The 21,040-nt window shown below is 41.5% G+C and overlaps 1 protein-coding gene across 12 annotated transcripts in view; it reads left to right on the plus strand.

Annotated features, from left to right (window-relative positions):
- Positions 1-21,040, plus strand: part of PPFIBP1 (PPFIA binding protein 1) — a 176,225-nt gene that overhangs the window by 13,870 nt on the left and 141,315 nt on the right. Inside the window, exon 2 of one of the 12 annotated variants that reach the window (XM_059935521.1) lies at positions 8,342-8,407. The exons of the other annotated variants lie outside the window; for them this stretch is intronic. The gene's annotated coding sequence lies outside the window, so the exon portion shown is untranslated. The remainder of the gene's footprint in view (positions 1-8,341; positions 8,408-21,040) is intronic. 12 annotated transcript variants of the gene reach the window in all.

Here is a 21,040-nt window from a genome sequence, read left to right on the forward strand (position 1 = left end):
TTCCAAAATGTGTTTTGATAAGTGGGACATGAAAAGTTTTTGTTTCCACATCAAGAAGCCTATTGTTTTTGTAGCCCTAAGTTTAAAACAAAGCCACTTTCCCCCTGCTTACTGCCTTACCTGTCTACTGCACAGTGTTTTGGTGTTTGTAGGCTTGGAGAGCTTTTGGATTTCCATCTGTTTTTTTTTTTTTTTTTTGTGGATTTGAAGTTGAGGCTGTTATTAAAATTTTTTGTAATTATAAAAGTAATATATGCACCTTCTAGAAGATTTGGTTAGTATAGAAAAAACATAAAGAAGACGCAATTAAAAAAAAAATACTCCTCAGTATTCCTGCCACACAAAAGTACAACTACCTTTGGTGTGTTTCCTTCCATTTTCTTCATTCATGTATTTTTTTCCATATTTGAAATATTCTGAGTGTGTAATTTTGTGTCCCACTTTATTTTTACTTACTTAATTTTTATTTATTTATTTATTTGGCCACACCGTGTGGCTTACGGGATCTTAGTTCTCTGCCCAGGGATTGAACCCAGGCCTACAGCAGTGAAAGCATGGAGTCTTAACCACTGGACTGCCGGGGAATTCCCTTTAACATTGTTTTATTTGCATGTCCCCACACTACTATAATATCTCTAAATATTATTTCTAAGGACTGTGAGATGTTCCATCTATGGGTGTTTCGTGATTTACTTAATCCCATCCAGCACATACAGCCTGTTTTCAGTGTTTGCTGAGCATCTTTCTGTATTTCAGATCATTCCCATCTTTACAAGAGATGACCAAAAGTAGAACCAAAGGGTGTGGGTCACAGTGCCTGGATATCTTGATCCATGTTGATATCAGTTGCCAAAAAGTTTCTACTAATTGTTGCTGCCATTAGCAGTGATATTCTCATTTTAATAACATTTGATAACTTTCTAGTAGAAAAGGTATTTCATTTTTCTTTTTTATTTATTTGCTATTTATGAGGTCAAACATGTATATGACTGTTGGCCGTATTTCCTGTTTAACAAACTGTTTATATACTTTCCCCATTTTATCAATTGGGAATTAGTGTTATTCTCATTTGTCATAAACTCCAGTTTATGTATTTCATTTATTTACCCTTATTAACCCTTTCTCATAGTTATTGCAAATATTTTCACCTAGTTTTTTTCCCTAATTTTTCTGATTAAAAAATTTTTGTTTTTAGTGATATAGAAGTTTAAAAATTTTATGTAGTCAAATCTGTTGATTTTCTTTTCCCCTGGGGATCTTCAACCTTCCTTCATCTATATTCAGATGAACCCTTTCTGCTCTGGAAGTCACCATACTGAGTCATCAGTGTTTAAAATTCTGTCCCAAAGTAGACTGCTATCGAGTTTCCTAATGAGGATAAAAGTGCTTGGTCTAATATGGGCACCCACTATGTACCATGGACACCCTTCACATGAGCGTGAGTGTGTATGTCTGTGTGTGTGTGTGTGTGTGTGTGTTTGTGTGTGTGTGAGTGAGACAGAGAGAGAGAGAGACTAGGGAAAGTTGATTAGAAAGGATGAGCCTCTTGTTGGGACCCCGCCCATTCGGTTTTGTTTTAAATTTCCTTTCTCTCAGGGTGGGAGTGAGCTTCTGCAGGCAGGGGGCCTTCCAGAGATTCCCAAGTGGCTGAGTGCCTGGGACCAGCAGCTGGCTGAGCCACCTGTAGCTGTGCCTGGCACAGCGTTGGCCCGCAACGACTTGTTTGTTTAGTGCAGGAGAAGGTAGGCTGAGCCGAGACGGGGCCTCTCTACTCCTCGCCATCGAGGTCCATTCTCTCAGGCTCCAGGTTGTGTGCTGCTCGGCCTCTGGAGGTGGCTCTCTGCCCTGCAGTGGACTCGTGGGAGCCCACAGCCCTGCTCACCTGCAGGTCACCAGCTGCATTAGCCGAAGCCCGAAGAGGGAGGTAGCAATAGCAACCAGCGCTCACCTGTTCTGCACATTCGTTTCACTCGGGCTTTTTAAATGCTTCTCACCTCAACTCTATGAGGTTATACACTATTTTCATCGCCGTTAATTTGGAGGAAACCACCACTCAATAAAAGCATACTTAAAATCTGGAGCTTATGAAACAATTCCATCACTGTAATTTCTTGGTGTAATTTCTTGGTGATGCTATTGGGCAGAGGGTAACAGCAACTGTTTTAGGTTTTCGAGTCAGATATATCTTGGATGGAACCCTAAGATAGTCATGTCTTAGCATATTGAATTGGTTTTTGCGTCTCTAAAATGGGAACAACAGTGTCTACCTTGTAGGAACGTTAAATTGAGATAGTACATGCAAGATGCCCAGCACAGTTCCTGGCCCATTCATTGTGGAAGCTCAGTAACGATTGTTTCCTAGTCTCAATGCTGAAAATGCCTTTGTTCTTTTTTGTTTAAAAATTTCAGAGTAGCTGGTAAACCTGCTCAGACTTGTGAAATTTTAGTGAATGTTATTTATATTTAAGTGCAAGAAGCATTTCTTTATCTGCCCTACTTATTTTCCTGTACAGTAGATTTTCTTTTCGGGTGTGGCTAAGTTGCCTACTTCTCTGAAATCCTTCTGCTTGGAGAATTTCCTGATGAACCCCCAGTTTAGGACTATACTCACAGCCAAAATAAAACATGCTTTGTCTATGTGTTTATGTACAAAGCACAGACAGCTCTCTAGAAGGGCGATAACTCAGGCATTCCTTTACACATAGTTGAGAATTTTGACATTATTCGTGGAGTTGTTACTTGTCCATGTATCATAAACATTCAGGTACCAGAGCAGCGTTAAAGAAAGTTATAGAAAATCCCAAGAAAATACAAAGTTGTTAAATAACTTAGAAGAGTTGTTAAATAAATCTTCATTTTTTCATACCATATAAAAGTTGGGTTAGATCTGACTGGTCCTTATGCTAGACCTTGTTAACCACTTTAAAAAAAAAACTTTGCTAATATTATTGTTACTTCTGACTAAAGAATCTCAACATGAGGGTTGTCTTGCCATTTAACTTCTACTGTATGTTTATTCAGACTTTTCCATTTTAATAAATTGAGCCAAGTATTTATAAATGTTGTTATCGTAGAATTATATTATAATCCAGTGCAGTCTTGTTTCTATGGAGTTAGAGATAACACCCTGTAGGAGTCTTCTTTAAAATATGCCTTGGACCTTCTTGTTTTTTTGTCCCTGAAGCCATGATTGCATTTTCAACAATACATCAACCTAGTATTGGAATGGGGAAAAGTTAATGAGGATGGGGCTTTATTGGGTTAATAACTAATGCTCTCATTCCTATTCTGAGAAATTTAGATCTGTAGCCTTGTGGTTTTTCCATTCCCTGCCCTCTCTTTAGTAGCAATAGAGAGACAAGGATGGGAAAGCCTTTTAAAAATATAATTTATATAAATTCATAAATTAGAGTTGTGCTTTTATATAATTCATACCGTGTGTATATGCTTTCTGAGAAACATGGATATAGTTAAGTATCAGTGATTAAGTGAAATTTACATGATTTCTCAGTTCCCTTTTATGTCTTGAGTTCGAGGATTAAAGTGAGTGAACTGTTGGCCAAATCTTGCGAATGTTGCAAACGGAGTGCAGTACATTATAAAATGCCACACCCAATTTTAATGGTCAGTAGGCAATTGTTTTCCTAAAGTTCCAGGCCTATTGTTTGATTTCTTAATTTGCAGCCAAAGTGGACATTTGGGGGCAGAGTGGGTAGCGATGTTAAGGGTTAAGAGAGTAGGTTAAATCTGGAAGAATAAAATTGGTGCTGACCTGACTACTGATTTACAGGATACAAAGGACTAAAGACTAGGCTTTGTGATCCTGAGATAACAATCCAGTTCAGCCCTGTGCCCATCACTTCAGCCAGATCATTTTGGCACCAGCCCTTCGAACAAAGCCTGAGAACCCAGCAAGTTTTACCAGGCATTTCTTGTTGCTACTGGTTGGCTTTTGTGGCGTCGGTAGAGTAATTAGCTCTCATTAGCATGCCCGCAAGCCGTACTGCATCCACGTGCCTCACAGAGATGCTTGCTTCTCGTCCTGAAACCATAACATCCCCATCTGATCTCTTTAGTCCCAGCATTTTTGTATTGCAGAAACAGAATGCCAACTTGGCAAGAGTAAAATCCACCAAGTGCCTCAGATAACAGTAGCAAAACCTATTGACGAGGGTAGGAAGGCTTTCCTAAGAACAATTACTGTGTCTAGGAAATTGGTGAGCTGTTTAAAGCTTTTTCTTCTTTTTTCCCCTCTTGTGTATGTGACTGACATGAAGCAGGTTACACTGGTAGTCGTATAACTTGATCCCCTAGTCTCTTGTCAGCCGTATTCCAGAAGCTGTGGTCTGTATCAACAAAGAGTCTGGAGTGTTTGGAGTCACTGAGAGACAGAGAGACCTTTGGTGGTGATTTGTGACCCTGTTCAGGACCCCATGCCATCGGTAGTCCTTGTTCCCATGAAATATAGGTCTGTAGTATGAAGGTGGGAGCCATAAAGGCAGAAGGAGGGAGGCAGGGTTTTGGGGCTTTGTACACAAGCCTGGAGAAATATGTAGACAAATTGCAAATTGGCAGAATTTTATATGAAAGGACCTTGGAACCAAGAATCTGGCAGTCTGATCCCAACATTGATCAGCTGTGTCATCCTGGGCAAGTCACTTAACCAGGCATAAAGTTGAGATAAAAATACCAGCCCAGGGGTTTCCCTGGTGGCGCAGCGGTTGAGAATCTGCCTGCCAATGCAGGGCACATGGGTTCGAGCCCTGGACTGGGAAGATCCCACGTGCCGCGGAGCAACTGGGCCCGTGAGCCACAACTGCTGAGCCTGCGCGTCTGGAGCCTGTGCTCTGCAGCGGGAGAGGCCGCGATGGTGAGGGGCCCGCGCACCGCGATGAAGAGTGGCCTCCGCTTGCCGCAACTGGAGAAAGCCCTCGCACAGAAGCGAAGACCCAACACAGCCAAAAATAAATAAATAAATAAATATTAAAAAAAAAAATACCAGCCCAGCCCTTGCAGGGAGAGCTGTGAATGTCAGATGAGACAGCGTGTGAAAAGCTATAAAACATTAAGCAGTAGTATGATTTTAAGTTGAGTTTTTTATAGAGAATACATTATCTACATTTTTAACATTCTGAATCCAAACCTCTGGTAATAAGATACAGGCACTGTGCAAGCACCTGCTTTTCCTCTGATTTCTACTCCTGTGACATCCCTAACTCCATCCCTGGACCCTAACCTGGACGAGAGCCTGGATGATGGCTAGGTACTTCCTTGAGGTTTATGTGGGAGACAGTGTGCTGCCTCCTGGGCAACGTGGTAGCAGTAGCTCTTGATTCCTACGCAGGCCTGTCTGCCATCTGCTTTCTCGGGGATGCAGTAAAGAGTACAAAGTCATCAATAATCGTTCAGCTCCAGGAATTGTTCCCTGTTATTAAAAGTTTGGAATGTTGGGAATAAAGTGTTCAGGACTCATTGTCATACATTTATGTAGCACTGTTCTCTTCAAGTGGCTTTAGAGTAAAGATTTCCTCTGATGTAGGTTATAAAGCATGTGTGTCTTATGTGGGGAGGGGGTATACTCGAATGGGCAAGGGTAGCTTGGCACCCTGTGGTCTGGTGTCAGTTTCCAGTACCACGTGATGTGATGTTGTGATGCACAGATCACTCACCTGGCGATGTCTCACCTCCCCTACTTGTGAAACTGTGATACTCCTGGGCATTATTTAAACTCCTGTCCCTGTTGACTGCATTGGGTTGGTGTTCAGAAAGTGGTCTGAGTTGATTATCAAAATGTGTAACTTTTAAACGGAATCACAAGTATTTTTCAAAGACTGTCTTCAGCCTTCACAGGACCTTTGATAGAACATGTCCCTCTAGGGCCTGTAACTTCCTCAGTATGATTTAAAAAATAACTTTCTACACTTAGAAAACAGCTTGTCTTTTTTTGGATTGGCTGGAAGCACACCAGGAGTTGGATGCTGAAGGAGTTTAGGGGTGAGGAAAAGAAGGCAGCAGGGTTGGGCAGAGGACAAGCTGACTGGCAGTGTGGGTGTAACTGAGGCCCCGGCTGCCCTTATGGTGAGCTCTGGAGCTGGGGTGGCCCTGCCCAGTTGTCTCTGACTGAGGCAAAGAGCTGGACCTATGTATCCCTGAATCAGCCAGTGGTAGGCACCTGGCCACCCCTTCTGGGGGCATTACTTTGGGTGAAGCTGTGTCCTGCCACTGGCTGAGGACCTTCCCTGTGAGCTGGCAGCAGCTGGGCATGGGTGCACTGGCCCTAAAAATGGGGTCTGGTTGGAGCACAGTAGTGACCACTACCCTGTCCCAAAGAATCTAATCCCTTAAGAGAGAAACAGACAAAATATGTAGCACCAAAATCCCAGCAGTATGGTAAGTCCCTTTATCTGCAAAGTTAGAGAGTTTGCATCCGTTAGCAAAACTGAAGGAAGAGGTCATACCCCTCCGTTAATGATAAATCAAACAGATCTCTAGCCTCTCCGAAGTTTGAGACACTTGCATAATATTTACACCTGGTTATGGTATATCAGGTTCTATATTTGTGAAACGGCTGACAGCTTCTATATTTGTGAAACGGCTAACACGTAATTAAGTACTTTTTCCCAAGCATGAATTACAGCATGTTTGGAATATTCATCATATGTGTACATGAAGGCAGTTGTTTCTGGGGTATTTAATTCATGCTGAATTTATAGGATTGGTGGGTCACCACCACAAAAGGCAGGTAAAGCACACAGACCATGAAACTCAGAACATTCCAGGGGGCCCTACGGATGGAGGGCAAACATGGGGGAGTATAGCTTCTGTCGAAGCTACCTGATACAGTATTTCAGTCATGGTTGAGGATAATGGTTTAGGAGTCACATTTTCAAGGGATAAGTTAATGTACTTTGAAAAAACGAATCAGTTTTCTGGCATTTCCAAAAGCCAGTTGTGCTCTGCAAGCGTCTGAAACTGTCTGGCATAGTTTGTGGGGTGAGTGGGATGAATAAACAAGGCCAAAGTTGTACGTAATATCTTTCCAACTGCAGATCAAGCCATATTGCAAAAATGAGCACTGTTCCCCAGCATTTTCTATCTTTTAGTAAGTGAAGGAGGTGGTGGGTTCTGCCGACCCATCATCTTAATAGTTTGGGTGTGTTGTGGATGATTCGGGCCTGGCACCAGCAAAGGTGATAGAGTCTGTGTGTCCTGACCGATGGACCTCACTTCCAGTGAGTCCCCCTCAGCAGTGAAGTAGCTCTTGTATTCTTTGCCTCAGTCTGCATTATCACCCAGGAACTCTGTAACGCCAAGTCATGGGAGGTATTCCCAACCTGTTTCCACCATGGGTGGAGTGGAGAGATAAATAGGTCACTGTCTGTTATGCAGCTGTTCTTGGCCTTAGCTTCTGTATTAAAAACACACATCTCTGAACCTCTTGGAGGGATGTGATGATTTGGTAATTGCATGATTTACCAGCTGCTTTAGTGTATTGCCTAGAAATGGGAGACGGCACGAAATAAAAAGCTCTCCAGGTTTCCTCAGCTGAGAAGGAGATTAAGGCAGCGTAGTGATTGCCGTAGAGGAAAGGCTGAAGGGGAGACTGTCAAATGCGTGCAGTGTATCTTCTCGAACCCTCCACTTGGGTGATCTTTCTCCATGTGATCCCTGGGGTCTCAGGAGATCTGATAGTGCAAGGAGCAGACATCCTAACTGGGGGCAAGGAAAGTTGTCACGTTGTGCATGTCTTCCTCTGGCTTCTCCATCTTTCTAAACATGCCTGCACGTGTGCATTTATCCTTGGCGTTCTGGAAAGTTCAGATGAGGAATCTCCAACTATGACTTTTCATTGTGACACATCTGCAAAGGATGAATAGAGAAAAGTTTCTTGGCCAGGAAATGCAGTCCTGTGTAGAGAGAAATAACTGTCACTAGGAGAGAAACTTTCAAAGAACCAGAAGTTTTAAAAAAGGGAAAAGAAAAAGATGGAGGAAGCCTATCAAGGAAAGGAAGGGCCAGAGGTGAGCTGCAGGGTGCTACTTGGAGCTATGGGAAATAAATCATGAACGAGTGACGCGGGGAAAGGTCAAATGAAAAACACCACCTGTTAGGGCTGGCCAGGGCCCAGGACAGAGGCAGCACCAACTGGGCTTGGAGATCCACTGAAACTCACTCCACACAGAACTGCCCCACCCGTCTACCCCATTCTGCCTCTATCCACCTGGAGCAGGAGGGCCTGACGCCTTCGTGGGAAGGATGCTGTCGGGCTGTTTGGAAAGCGAGACCTCGAAGTTTGGGAGAACCTCGCCTCCTTCTCCAGCTGATGTTCATAACCTCCCAGAGAGAAGACGCGGTGGTGAAGGACACAGGCTTGGGAACCAGGTGGATTTCTGCCCCTTAATAAGAGGTATGACTTAAACACTGGGCCTCGGAAAACAGGAATGCTGATGCAGTTGTTTATGTTTCACAGGGTTATTGTGAAGAGTGAAAGTGGGGCTTAGTGAAGTAAATGCTCCACGCTAGGTAACTGTTGTTATGTGTCAGGAATTATAACTGGATTTGGAGAAAGCACCTTCCTGTACTTTCTGGCCTCCCCGTAGGAACTTTGAACCCGACCTGGGTCTCGGCAGGGATTTGGACCCCGTCAGTGGCCCTGCGTGGGGCCTGGACGGTAATCCGAGGCTCGGGGTAGGTTGTTGGAAGCAGCCGCAGGTCCTTGCACGGGGCTCTGGGTGTCCATCCACGGCCCCTCCTCAGAGTTCCTGTTCTGAAAGGCCCTGACCTTTTCTGTAGGCCACTCCTGCAGGGACTGTACACACATTAGCTTGGAATGGGTCTGGGTCCTATTTTTTAAAATTTCCAGGGATAATGGGATGCTCCATTCTATATACGTAAATATTGATTCACCTCCTAAGCGTCTTTTATATACAAGACACTGGACCCATAGAGGTGCAAATCGGGGCTGCCTGTCGTGTGTTAGGGGGTTGCATGATTATGTTATTTGTGCCTTCCTGCAACCCTAGGAGAGGAAGGCAATATCACTAGTTTTACAGAGATTAAATAACTTGCTCAAGATCAGAGATAATGCCCAATTTCACTGACTGTAAGACGCATTTCAGTTTCTGTGATGCTAAAATGTGAAAAAGTATATCTTTTTAATTAATGAAATGTAGTGAATAGCGGAGTCTGGATACTACCCCATGCCTGTCTGATTTCAAATCTTGCGGGGGGGTTTTTCCCCATCACACGCAAGGGCTTATCTATCTAGCTGGTGAAGATTAAAAGAAGCACAGAGAAGAGGACAACTAATGTATTAGTTAGGACTTGTAAGGGCAGCAGTATGACAATAGTTGCTGTTTATTGACTACCTATGATGTTGCAATGCTTTTCTGTGCTATAATTCATAAGAGCATTTTAATCTTTACAATCACTCTGAGGTGGATACTGTATATTCTTTTTTACAAACAAGGAGACTGAGATAGGTACTCTTATTCCCATTTTCACGTGAGAAAACTGACACGGAAAACTTCCTGAGGTCACATAGCTCGTACTAAAAGTAAATTCTGTAACATGGTACTTAAGAGTCCAAGTTCATTTATAATCGTGACAGATCTGGTTAAGGTTCCAGAAGACTGTGATCTGATAGAGGGGTGCTCATTGCCCTCTGGGTGCGCCTAACCCAGGCCTGGGTCAGGAAGAATTCCCAAGGGGGTGGCACCTCAGCTAAGATGGGAATGTCCATCTCTCCATCCCTTGTCCCTATGATGCTAAAAATAATCGTGGTTACCCTAGGTTACAGACCTCTGCCAGTCCCATCTTTCCAAACCTGGCATTAACTAGAAGGGACTGACTTTATTTATAATTTATATCCTTTCCATGTCCAGAGAGCAAGTGACATAGTTTAAAAGGAACATTGTAAATTAGGAAGTTGTTTGAGAACGAGAAGGATGACTGCATGGAAGGTCTTGGAAATCGCCAAAATAGGAAAATAAAACCAAAACACTTGATGACATTGTGTAATTTAAGTTACCTGCAGATGACCGGCCAAGTCATCTTTTGACAGCTTTTATGTTATGTCCTGCCTTCTCAGGCCCCTGGAGAACCCCGTGTGCTCACAGCGCTGACTGACCAAAGTCTCTGTGGCAACTCAGCTGGTACTTAGCTTTTCATTTTTCTCCTATTCCTTTTATGGAATTAATGATTTTTATCTCAAGTTGATGTGTTGTTAAAGGCTGTGAAGATTGTGAGTCAAGCTGCCATCTAGAAATAAAGCAGAATATATTTAATTGGACAGATTTTCTGTCATTTAAAAATAAATTTTGACAGACTCTGGTCCATAAGTAGACAGAGATATTTAAAGATATTGAAAGAGCCTGCAGAACACGGAGTCCTGATTTCTGATTCGCAAACTGCATTCCAGGTTTATTTTTGTCCCTCAGGAACCCCTGACCCCCGGTGTCCTTACCTTTAAAACAAGGGGGGTGCGTTAGGTATTCCCAAACTTCTCAGGCTCTAAAATCTTTTGATTCAAACATTTCTAATCAATTCTAACACGGCTTTTGTTCTGATTCACCAGGGTGCCTGCCTAACGCCAAATGTTGAGTTCGTCTCTGAGTTGTATAGTCAGTGAATTGAAATGGATGCTATGTTTTAAATTTCGATCACCTGCAGACTGCATTTCAAAGGGAAAGTATTGTGGACATTTTTCTTCCACATCTTCTGAATAGAGAGAGACTCATTGTTAATGAAGAGAATTGAGCTGTGATAGATTTGGGCGTCAAGATGCCCTTTTGCTGCCTGCAATAATCCCTGACAGTCAACCCCAGAGCCAGTGTCTCGCTGAGCTGCCCTAAACTGCGGTCAGGAACGCTGACACTGTGGGTAGGCTTAGAGGAGGGATGGTGGGAGCAGAGAACAACTGTTTGGGTAGCTTTGAGAGAGGCCCAGCTGGGTAATGGAACCTGGAGGTCGGGATGAAGGGACAAATGGGGCGGAGGATGGGGGAGGAAAACGCATCCGTCTTCAGCCCACTGCAGCAGCGTGTGATTCCAAGTCCGTGTCTCACGGGGGAAAGGTTCTTCTCCCCTTCTCTGGTTCAAGGCTGTCTGGTGACACTGAACTTAATATACTTTGGCATGACCCTGGTCACTGCCCTGGGTTGCGGGGCAGGGGACGATTGAAAATAAAGATAACTCAGGCAAAACTTCTTCAAGTTGGTGACTGACAAGTCTGATCTCTCCTGCGGGCCCTCAACGATGCTGCCACTATCGTGGCTCCGTCCAGCTGGCTTGGGGATTGTGCTCACCAGGGCACTGTGTGAATGCTGTTTTGTGCCCTGCTGTGTTGGGTTTTCCTGCAGCCCTTTCTGGCTTACAGATAGGTTGCCCCCACTGCCCTCTTAACTGTCCGGAGGCTGGAGGCCTTTGGTTGCCCTGCTGGATAACCAACCCGTCTACCATGTATGAACTGACTTCATAAATTGCCCTGCAGAAGCCAAAGCACCCGGCATATTATGGGGCTGATATTCTGTATGACGTGTGATGGAAAAGTCCCCGTGCTTGATAAGTTCTCAGTCAGCAGCCTTCGAGTTATGTGGCTAACTCTCTAGGGGGTCACTGATTGCCTATGAATTGGTGACCTATGAATTGAATAGAAAACAATTCTGGTCTACAGAGTTTATCTGCAATGAGATGATAGGAAAAGGCCCCTAAGAACGCTCCTTGATCACTTTGGGCCTTAGCTCAGGGACCCAGCTTGCACCGGGGGTGCCATTCACATCATTTTTATCCCTGCCCCTCATCCGATTCCCTTAGTAATTCCCTGTACCTTTGAGACCATTTTCGAGTGTCCTCTGTTAGAACAGGGAGATGGAACTGGCTGTGGCCAATGATTAAAGGGTTCCTACTACTTTTTCCCTTTTCCAGGTCTCCCAGACTGAGTAACTAGGATGCTTTCTGAATTATGTGCACTATTTAAATAACTATAGAGACAGTTTATAGGTGCCTTGCTAAGTGCCTTGGATAAACCTGCTGTCTCACAAATTGAGCAGGGCACAAAAAGGCGACTTTGGGGAATGCCAGTGTTTCAACAAAATTTAATTTGATACCACGGCTACTTAACAATACCCATCTGGTTAACACTGAGTGCTTAGATGTGTATTATGGTAAATGCCTTAAAACTGGCACCTTGTAGACATTAGCCGGCAGTCCTGTCCAGAGTCCTAAGTTCTGGAGATAGTGCATAGCCAAGAGTAATCAAGACAGTGCCGGTGCTGGTGTAGCTAGCTACCACACTCGGGCCAACAAAACTGTTTTTAGTCAGTTATTCCTTACATGTTGCCATTCAGCAGATCTCTCAGCCTGGTGAAGCTGATTATTCTATTTAAAACGACTGCTCTATGAAAATTTGTATTTTCTCTGGTAAAAAAAAAAAAAAATGTGTGTTAGGAGGAAATGATTTGGAGTTTAGCTCACCACACAGGGTTCTTATTCAGCATTTTCATCAGTGACTGGGAATTGTGGTTGAAACATAGCTGGGAGAGACAACTGATGACAGTCAAAATCCAGAAAATAATCTGTACGTGACATGGTAAAGTGAAGCTGGTAGTATCTTAATTAACAGGGTTATATGTCATGTTGTGAATTTACATCTTAAAAAATTAAAAGTGGCCATAACTTGGTTTGACAAAAGCTTTCCAGGGGTTGTTTTCAAGTGCATGCATTGTGATGCTCTGCTAGTAGAAAGTTAAGGAAAGGTAAGCTAACTATGTTTAGCAGATTTAATGCAAGTTAGTGACCAGCTTCTTGGAGATAATGGTCCTTCTGTGCTCCGGGTCAGAGATTCTAGTGCTGGACTCCATACATTCCATTTTAAGAGGAGTGTTGCTCAATCGGAAGGTTTCCAGTGGTGGGGTGTAGAGACAGTGTGACCAGGGTCTGGAAATCGTGTCCTGTTAAGAGTGGTTTGGAGAACTGGGGCTTGATGTCCTAGGACGTTAAGGGAGACAGGGCTGCTGTTATAAAACTTGTCTGCTTGTCAAGCAGAAGAGGGAATAGGCTTGTATTGTTTGACCCCTGAGGATAGTCCTGAACTGGCTGGGGTAGGGTGGGCAGTCTGACTCAGGGAAGGCAGGCCCTTCCGGTAACCGAGTGAGTCTAGCCATTTAGAGGAGGTGGCAGGATTCATCCAGATGCTTCAGAAAACATTCAGGCTTTGAGTGGGCGCTTGAATGTAGATGTTGGCTCAGGTCCCCGTCAACAATAAGGTTCTGTGATTTTGTAAAAATCACAGAGCCAGCTCCTCCTGGTTCTTCTCAAAAATTATTTTATTCAGAGAGCTAGCATGGTGGAAGAAAGGCATCTCTTTCCTGTGGCACAGGTCATGGAAAGTACAATAACTGCTTGTTTCTGATGAGAGCCGGAAAACCTCTGGAAATTTCTCTAAACGTGGCTTTTCTCGTTCCTTATTTTCCGCAGATCCTGTTAAGACTCGAGATTCCTTATTCCTTTCTTTGGTTTTGTGTTTCACTTGAGTGGGCTAAATAATAGTGATTATTATATGCAAAAAAGGTTGCTACCAGTTTGTTTGGTTTTTTCCTTCCTGATGTGAAAGCTAAGCCTTGCTTTCCTCTTCTTGGCAGAAATTGTGCTTTTCTTTAGAGGAAATCATAAATCAGGATTGAAGGCAAAAAATATTTTAACCCCACTTTCCCCCTTTCTGGAAGGAGTGACAGTAACTTGGCTATGAAACAGCACTGCAAAACAGAATTAAAGCATTAAAGCCTTTTACTATTAGCAAGCTTGTATTTCCATTGGCTCAAATCCTTTTAAGAAATATTATTTTGGGGGAAAAAAGCCTCTGTTTTATGTTAATGGTCCTGATCCTATTATCAAGTATGTTTATTCTTATAAGCATGCTGGGCACCATTTTACATAAAAATTATGAATAGCTTAAATCATAGTCTTATGGTTGAAAGAGGCTGTGCATTGGAAAGAAACCCCAATTATTTATTTGTCAATCTTAATCTTTCATTCAGTGTTTAAAACTTAAATTGTGAAACTTAAGTTGAGTTATGAGTAATGAATACAGAATATTTTGAAATTAGCAATTAGCCCACAGAATAAAACTACTGCCTGAATACATCTGTTGCTTTTGGAGGAAAGCATTTTTTGGCATAATAACATGCTGGTTTTGAGTCATCTTGTTGTGGTCGATACGCTAGTTCCAAGATCTGCTGGAGAAATCAAAGTTTCGACGTAGGTTTTTGATTTTCTGTATGCCTGACTGTAAGGTTTCTGACATACAGATGGCTAATATGGCCATTCCCATGGCCATTAACATTCATTTCTGTATTTTAATGAAACACATAAATACTGAAAGAAAGAAATATTGCATGAGACTTGCGTCTTTATCAAGGTTTCCATTCTTTGCCAGTGATTAACATTATCACCGAATGAAAAACCGGTTTTGGGGTATCATTAAACAGAAGCTATCATGGTATTACCCGCCAACTGATGAAAGACTAGCTGTTGAGGGCTTAGCTTGCATTACTAGTTTTACAGATTTTGTGAAAGATTTGATAGGAGGTTAGGTTTACAGGAGTTAGGAATTCAACATGGAGTCTCATGTTTATTGTTTCTTTCTCGCAAGAATCAGGAATGTCATCCACATTAGGATTGTTGTCATTTACTGAAGGAACAGGAAGCATCTGTTGTGCTCTGCTGTTGGCAGTCTGAACTTGTCTTGGTTTAGAAGAGTTTTCTTCTTGCAGGCTACTTTTAGGCAAACACAGCCCTGACATCCAGCACTGACCAGGAGAAGGCACGTTGGAAGAATGGCTTGCAGAATTGCTAATAAATCATTTAACCTCTTACTTCTTGGAATTGTTGCATTGTTGGAGGCTAATAATTTAACCTACATAAGCCTGCAGTTCTAAGAAGATTGATTATTTTACATTTGCTCAGGCATATATACTTGGAGGAAGGGGGAGAGAGGGGGATTAAGGGTCTTAAAATGTCAAAGGACCCCCCTTTTACACGCCCTCCCCCGCCCCCCGCAAAAACCCATTTTGAGACAGGCCTTACTGACTTGTCCAGGTGGCTTGGATTTTGTTTAATTTCAAAATCTGAAATTTCATTGAGTCCTCTTTGATAATTCTCTGCTACTGGCTTCATATGTATTTTGGGAAAAATAAGAGGGAAACTGCTTTAGAAATCTCGTGGAGCTTGAGTTATTTTTAAATTAATGAAGGAAAAATTTTTCTCCTCATGCTGAGCTTTTTTGTATCAAACTAAAGTTCTCAGGAGTAACATCATGGTAACAATACTTTTCCACAAGGAAAGGGAATACTCTGAAAAAATAAAAATGTGAAGATGTTTATCAAGTACCTGAAAGTCTGTAGAATGATAATCCATATAAATGTTTATTTTACATGGCTACATTTGCTACCGACAAGAACTCTGTCAGCTCCTATACTTATGTTATTTTTACCACTAGGTAGTTCATAAAAAGTCTCCAACACTGTAGGCATATTATATTTTGTCGAAGTGCTAAATCCCCCCTCCCCATCATAGGTTTTATATGAGAAATGAGTGATGCAGATTCACTGGGGACAAACCTGGAACTACTAGAATGTGAACTGCTTTCTTATATTTCCAAGTATTCAGGAAAGTTCTCTCTTCCCTATAGATTTCTAAGTAGATCCTCTAATTTTGTTTGTTTTCTGATAATTCTGGATGCTGAGAATCACTCAGTTGTTTAGAGGATCTTATTGTGTTTGAAGCTCTATTTCTTTATTTCCTGGAGTCCGTTCATTGCTTTAGCATAGCCCCACGATGCTCCTTTTGACTTTGGGTATTTGTGTACACTTTATACACTCATAGGATTTTAGTAATGAGTGGGTATGTTTGAGTGGAAGTTGGCTCTTGAAATATTTTGGAATACAATTATTAGGCATTTTATATTCTACAGATGCTTTATTAGCATGTTCACATACTCTGTTTCCTATACCTTTGCCTTTTCCCTAAAGACTTTCCTGGTCTTTCCAAGATTATTTGGTGTTTAGAGCCCGTAGCTGTGATTTTTAAACGAACAGGGCTACTTTCAGTAATTAGATCATACAACCAAGAATTGAAGATGCTTATTTTCGTTTTGTCTTTTTCTTTCCCAGGATGGAAGCAGTACAGAAAAGTGGGAATATGCGTAATTATACAGGATATTATATGTTATATATCATGCACACTATTCTGTATGGGTCAAGAAATATCTTACTCATTTGGGGGGACAACTGGGGAAAATCGTTTCAGTATATACTCCCCTTGCCTCCCACCCCCACACACAAAAATCCCACACACACACACGCACACACACACACAGACATGCTGCTTAGACTTGTGTAATACCTGTAAATTGTACATGTGTTTTATCTTCTGTAAAATAATCATAAAGGATCATGTGTAAAGTGTACTGTACGACCTCAGTTAGGAAGTTACGTTATTGCAAAGTCTTATTAGCATCACCAGAGGTAACAAGGTTAAATGTACTTACCTAAACTTGCCATTAACCTATTTTGCTGGATATAACTCATAGCCACCATAATGATTTTTTAAGCACCAACAAGTACATATGAAAGTCTCATCAGTGCTAAATACTAGTAACAGTTTGTAGTAGCTTAGTTTCTTTATCTTTAAAGAAAAAAACCTTTTTAACTGTAAGATTTTCTCATTCTTCCTGAGGTTAGAGGAATGTGATGGTTCAAGGGGGAAAAAAAGCCAACCCAGTAACACAGTACCAGAACTCTCTGTTATTTTACAATTGGTTCATAGGGATACCTATGATATTTGAAAACCTAATTATAGTTATACCTCATGGCATAATTATAATCTCCTTTCCTTCCAGACACAAAAATTAAATGGTGAAATTTCTATGCACATACCCAGCACCCATGTGGAACAAACCCTGCTATTTTCCCTACATGAAAAATAAATGTAATTGGGCCAAGCTGACATTCTAGAGAAGACACACAGACTAGGAGATGGTAAAGTTGTTTATTCCTCCCCGTCAGAAGACAAAAACACTGTAATTGTCATTTAGACTAGAATGTCGAATGCAAGTGGCTGAGGCTTTTCTTAATGATAAAACGAAATCTTTGTAATAGTTCTTCGTCTGTGGAGAGAATTTGTGTTGACAGGTAAAAATTACACATGGAAAACTTTACACATTTGAATGTTTTCAAAATTTGCACCCAGAAATTTGTCTTTGTGTAGTATATATTATCGCTTTTTTAATCTTTGAAAATCCAAGTTTTTCTTTTATTCTCAAGCAGCAGTCAGTAATCCTGCATTCTAAATATAAATTTAAAATATAAATATAAATTATTGGCTGGCTTAGATCTTGACTGAAAAATAAAGAATAAAGAAATAAAGGATTACAGACTTGCCTGAGAGATGAGTTCACAAAACCTCAGGAATGAATTAAATGCAAAATAAGTTCATTTGTTTCCATGGTTTAGATTTGGCATCCTTTGCTGCAGAACCTCATGGATTCTCTCCGTTTGGGTTTTGGAAATTAATTTAAATTGGACTGGTGCTATCTTTTAGATTGGACTGGTATTCAGAGGGAGACGCAGGGAGGAAGCCCAGGTTAGGTTAACACATGACCTGCATCCCATGCATGCTGCAGATGACTGGCACACTTTAGCTGTTGCATAAGGCAGGCCTGGCTGAATCTGTGCTTGGAGGTGATACTAACAGATACAGCTCTGGGGACTCTTACATGGGCTCAATACTATGCGAGTGCTTTCCTCCTTCAGCACAGCCAGAAGAGATGGGTATTATTACCTTCATTTTAAGCTGAGTGGACTGAGGTTAACACATGTTGGGCAAATCGAATGGACACAGAGTGAGCAAACCGAATCCAGCTCTCCTGATCCAGAGCCCGGGAGCCTAACCGCTGTCCCCCGAGCACCACTGGTGGTTCACTTCTGTGCACCTGAAAACTAACTTGACATTCCATGCGCCGAAACTTTTATGTTAAATCATAAGTAATACTGGCAAACAAAAGTTCGTAAGTAATCATCTCATCATGAGGAGGTAATTATTGCTAGATTTGGTGTTTTGAACTTCAGTTCTTTATTTATGGATAAACTATATATGATTTTTCTTGTATACAGAACCCTCTGATGGCTTCTCATTTCCAAAGTCTTTAAAATGGCACAGAAGTCCTTTGTCATCTCCCGCCCCCAACTTCTCTAACTCCTCTGACCTTTCCCCCTGCTTCTTCCTACCTTGTTTACTCTGCTGCAGCCACAACTCCCTCCTCTCCGTTCCTCTAGTTCTCCAAGTGCACTCCTACCCCAGGGCACTTGCACTTGCTCTTCCCGCTGCTTATTGCAAGCTTCCCCCCAGAGAACTGCGTGGCTCACTCATTTCCTTCAGTGCTGTGTTCTGCTGTCATCCTATCAGGGTCACCTTCCCTGACCATCTCATACAACATAACAACCCTCCTCTCTGAGCTCCCTGTTTCCTTACTCTGCTTTATTCTCTCCATGGTGTTATCACTCTCTCTTATATTTTCACTTGTTTATGTATTTGCTGTTTCTAGGCAGGGACTTTGTTTTTTGTTTATTGCTATATCCCCAGCCACTAGATAAGTGTCTGGCACACAAGAGATGCTCCATAAATATTTGTTGAATAAAATAAGTGAAAGTGTGTGAATATGTACACATGCACAATCTTATACATGGTATTTTGTAGCCTGCTTAGCATTAGGACTAGTATTCCATTATATGGCTAGTTTGTAATTTTCAAAATTATAGGACTTTTGATAATGTAAATTGTCTTCCACATCCTCTTGGTAGAAATTACTCAGGTTTCTTTGGACCTACATGGTTTGTTAACCTCAGTTTGTCCTTCAAATGGTAGTTGGCTTTGATTTTATTTTTTCCTTACCTTTAATTTACAGAACTAATTAGTTGCTAACTCCTGTTGGGTTTCCTTCCCCTCCACTTTAAACATCACTATTCCTTATTCCCATTACTATTAACTAAGCCATTTTTTTTTTTAAAGTCATAGTTGTGCCATGTTTTCAGAAATCTTAGAGGAAATGGGCTTTTTAGACTGCTAACATCAGGTTTAATTCTTACTTTTCTCACTTCCAGTTCCTGTGTCCTCAGGCGAGTTAACTTCTGAGCCATAGTTTTGTTGATTATAAAGATGGTTATGATAATATTTATTTAGCAGAGTTATTTACAGGTTTAATCGAATTAACTCATGTAAGAGCAGTGCCAGTTCATTATTATACGCTGAAAAATCCAGGTAGATTGGAATACCTGTGTCATCGGGTTTTTTTTTTAACCTCAGAATATAAATGAATGTGGTAGGTGTAATTATAAAGATGCCCTCCCAGGATGCCTGTCATCTGGTTGTTCAGTCAAACAGTAACCCAGGTACTGCTGTGAAGGAACTCTGCTGATCAAATTACAGTTAGTTATCAGTGGACTTTAAGATATAGAGAGTAGCCTTGATTGTCCAGGTGGGCAAATTCTTTTTTCCACAGTAAATATTCTTTTTTTTAAATTGAAGTATAGTTGATTTACAATATTGTGTTAGTTTCAGGTGTACAGCAAAGTGACTCAGTTCTACATATATGTACATATATATATTCTTTTTCAGATGCTTTTCCATTATAGGTTATTACAAGATATTGAATATAGTTCCCTGTGCTATACAGTAGGTCCTTATTGTTTATCTATTTTATATGTAGTAATGTGGATCTGTTGATCCCAAATCCCTAATTTATCCTCCCCCCCCCCCCCTTTCCCTTTTGGTAACCATAAGTTTGTTTTCTATGTCTGTGAGTCTGTTTCTGTTTTGTAAATAAGTTCCTTTGTTTCATTTTTTTAGATTCCACATATAAGTGGTACCATATGATATTTGTCTTTCTCTGTCTGGCTTAATTCACTTAGTATGATAATCTCTAGGTCCATCCATGTTGCTGCAAATGGCATTATTTCATTCATTTTTATGTCTGAGTAATATTCCATTGTGTATATATACCACATCTTCTTTATCCACTCATCCGTCGATGGACATTAGGTTGCTTCCATGTCTTGGCTGTTGTAACTAATGCTGTTATGAACATCGAGGTGTATGTACCTTTTTGAATTAGAGTTTTCGTCTTTTCTGGATATATGCCCATTAGTGGGATTGCTGGATCATATGGTAACTCTATTTTTAGTTTTTTTAAGGAACCTCCATACTGTTCTCCATAGTGGCTGCACCAATTTATATTCCAGGTGGGCAAACTTTAAGTAATTGCATAAGCCTTTAAAAACTGAAGACTCAGTCAGAGAGATGGGGCAGAAGAGGGAGGCAGGAGGACAGCTGAGAGGAACTTGACCCGCCACTGCTGACTTTGAAGGAGGCTACCAGCCAAGTGGTCTCTAGAAGTTGAGAACAATCCCTGGCCGACAGCCAGGAAGGAAATGGGGACCTCAGTCCTACAGCCACACAGAATGAATTCTGCCCACAATCAGAATGAGCTCATCCATAGAGATTCCAGAAAGGAACACAGCCCTGTCACTACGGTGACTTCTGCCCGTGAAACCTGGAGCAGACACCCAGTTGAGCCATGCTGTGCCAGACTTCTGATGCACAGAAACTGTGAGATAAAAAATAGGTATTGTTTCAGGCTGCTAAATTTGTAGTCATTTGTTGTGGCAGCAATAGAAAACTTAATACTGTGAGTCTGAGAAATAAGGCCAGTATTGGAAGGATGTTTGGACATAGCTGCTATGATCTTTATCTGCAGCATTTCTGAATGAACATTGCCTCACAGAGTTTTCTCCTTTCTGGAGGTTTATCTGCTGGAAAGACTGAGAAACTTCCATGGAATCAGTGAATGCATCCTTTCCCTCAAATCAGCACTGGAGATAGAGGGATACTCATGCATTCTAATAGTCTGACTGTCCTTTTTCCTCAGAGGGAAACTCATGCATTCTAATAGTCTGACTGTCCTTTTTCCTCAACTTTTTCGTCACAAT

Source organism: Balaenoptera ricei, chromosome 10 (genome assembly GCF_028023285.1).
Source record: "Balaenoptera ricei isolate mBalRic1 chromosome 10, mBalRic1.hap2, whole genome shotgun sequence".
NCBI lineage: Eukaryota > Metazoa > Chordata > Mammalia > Artiodactyla > Balaenopteridae > Balaenoptera > Balaenoptera ricei.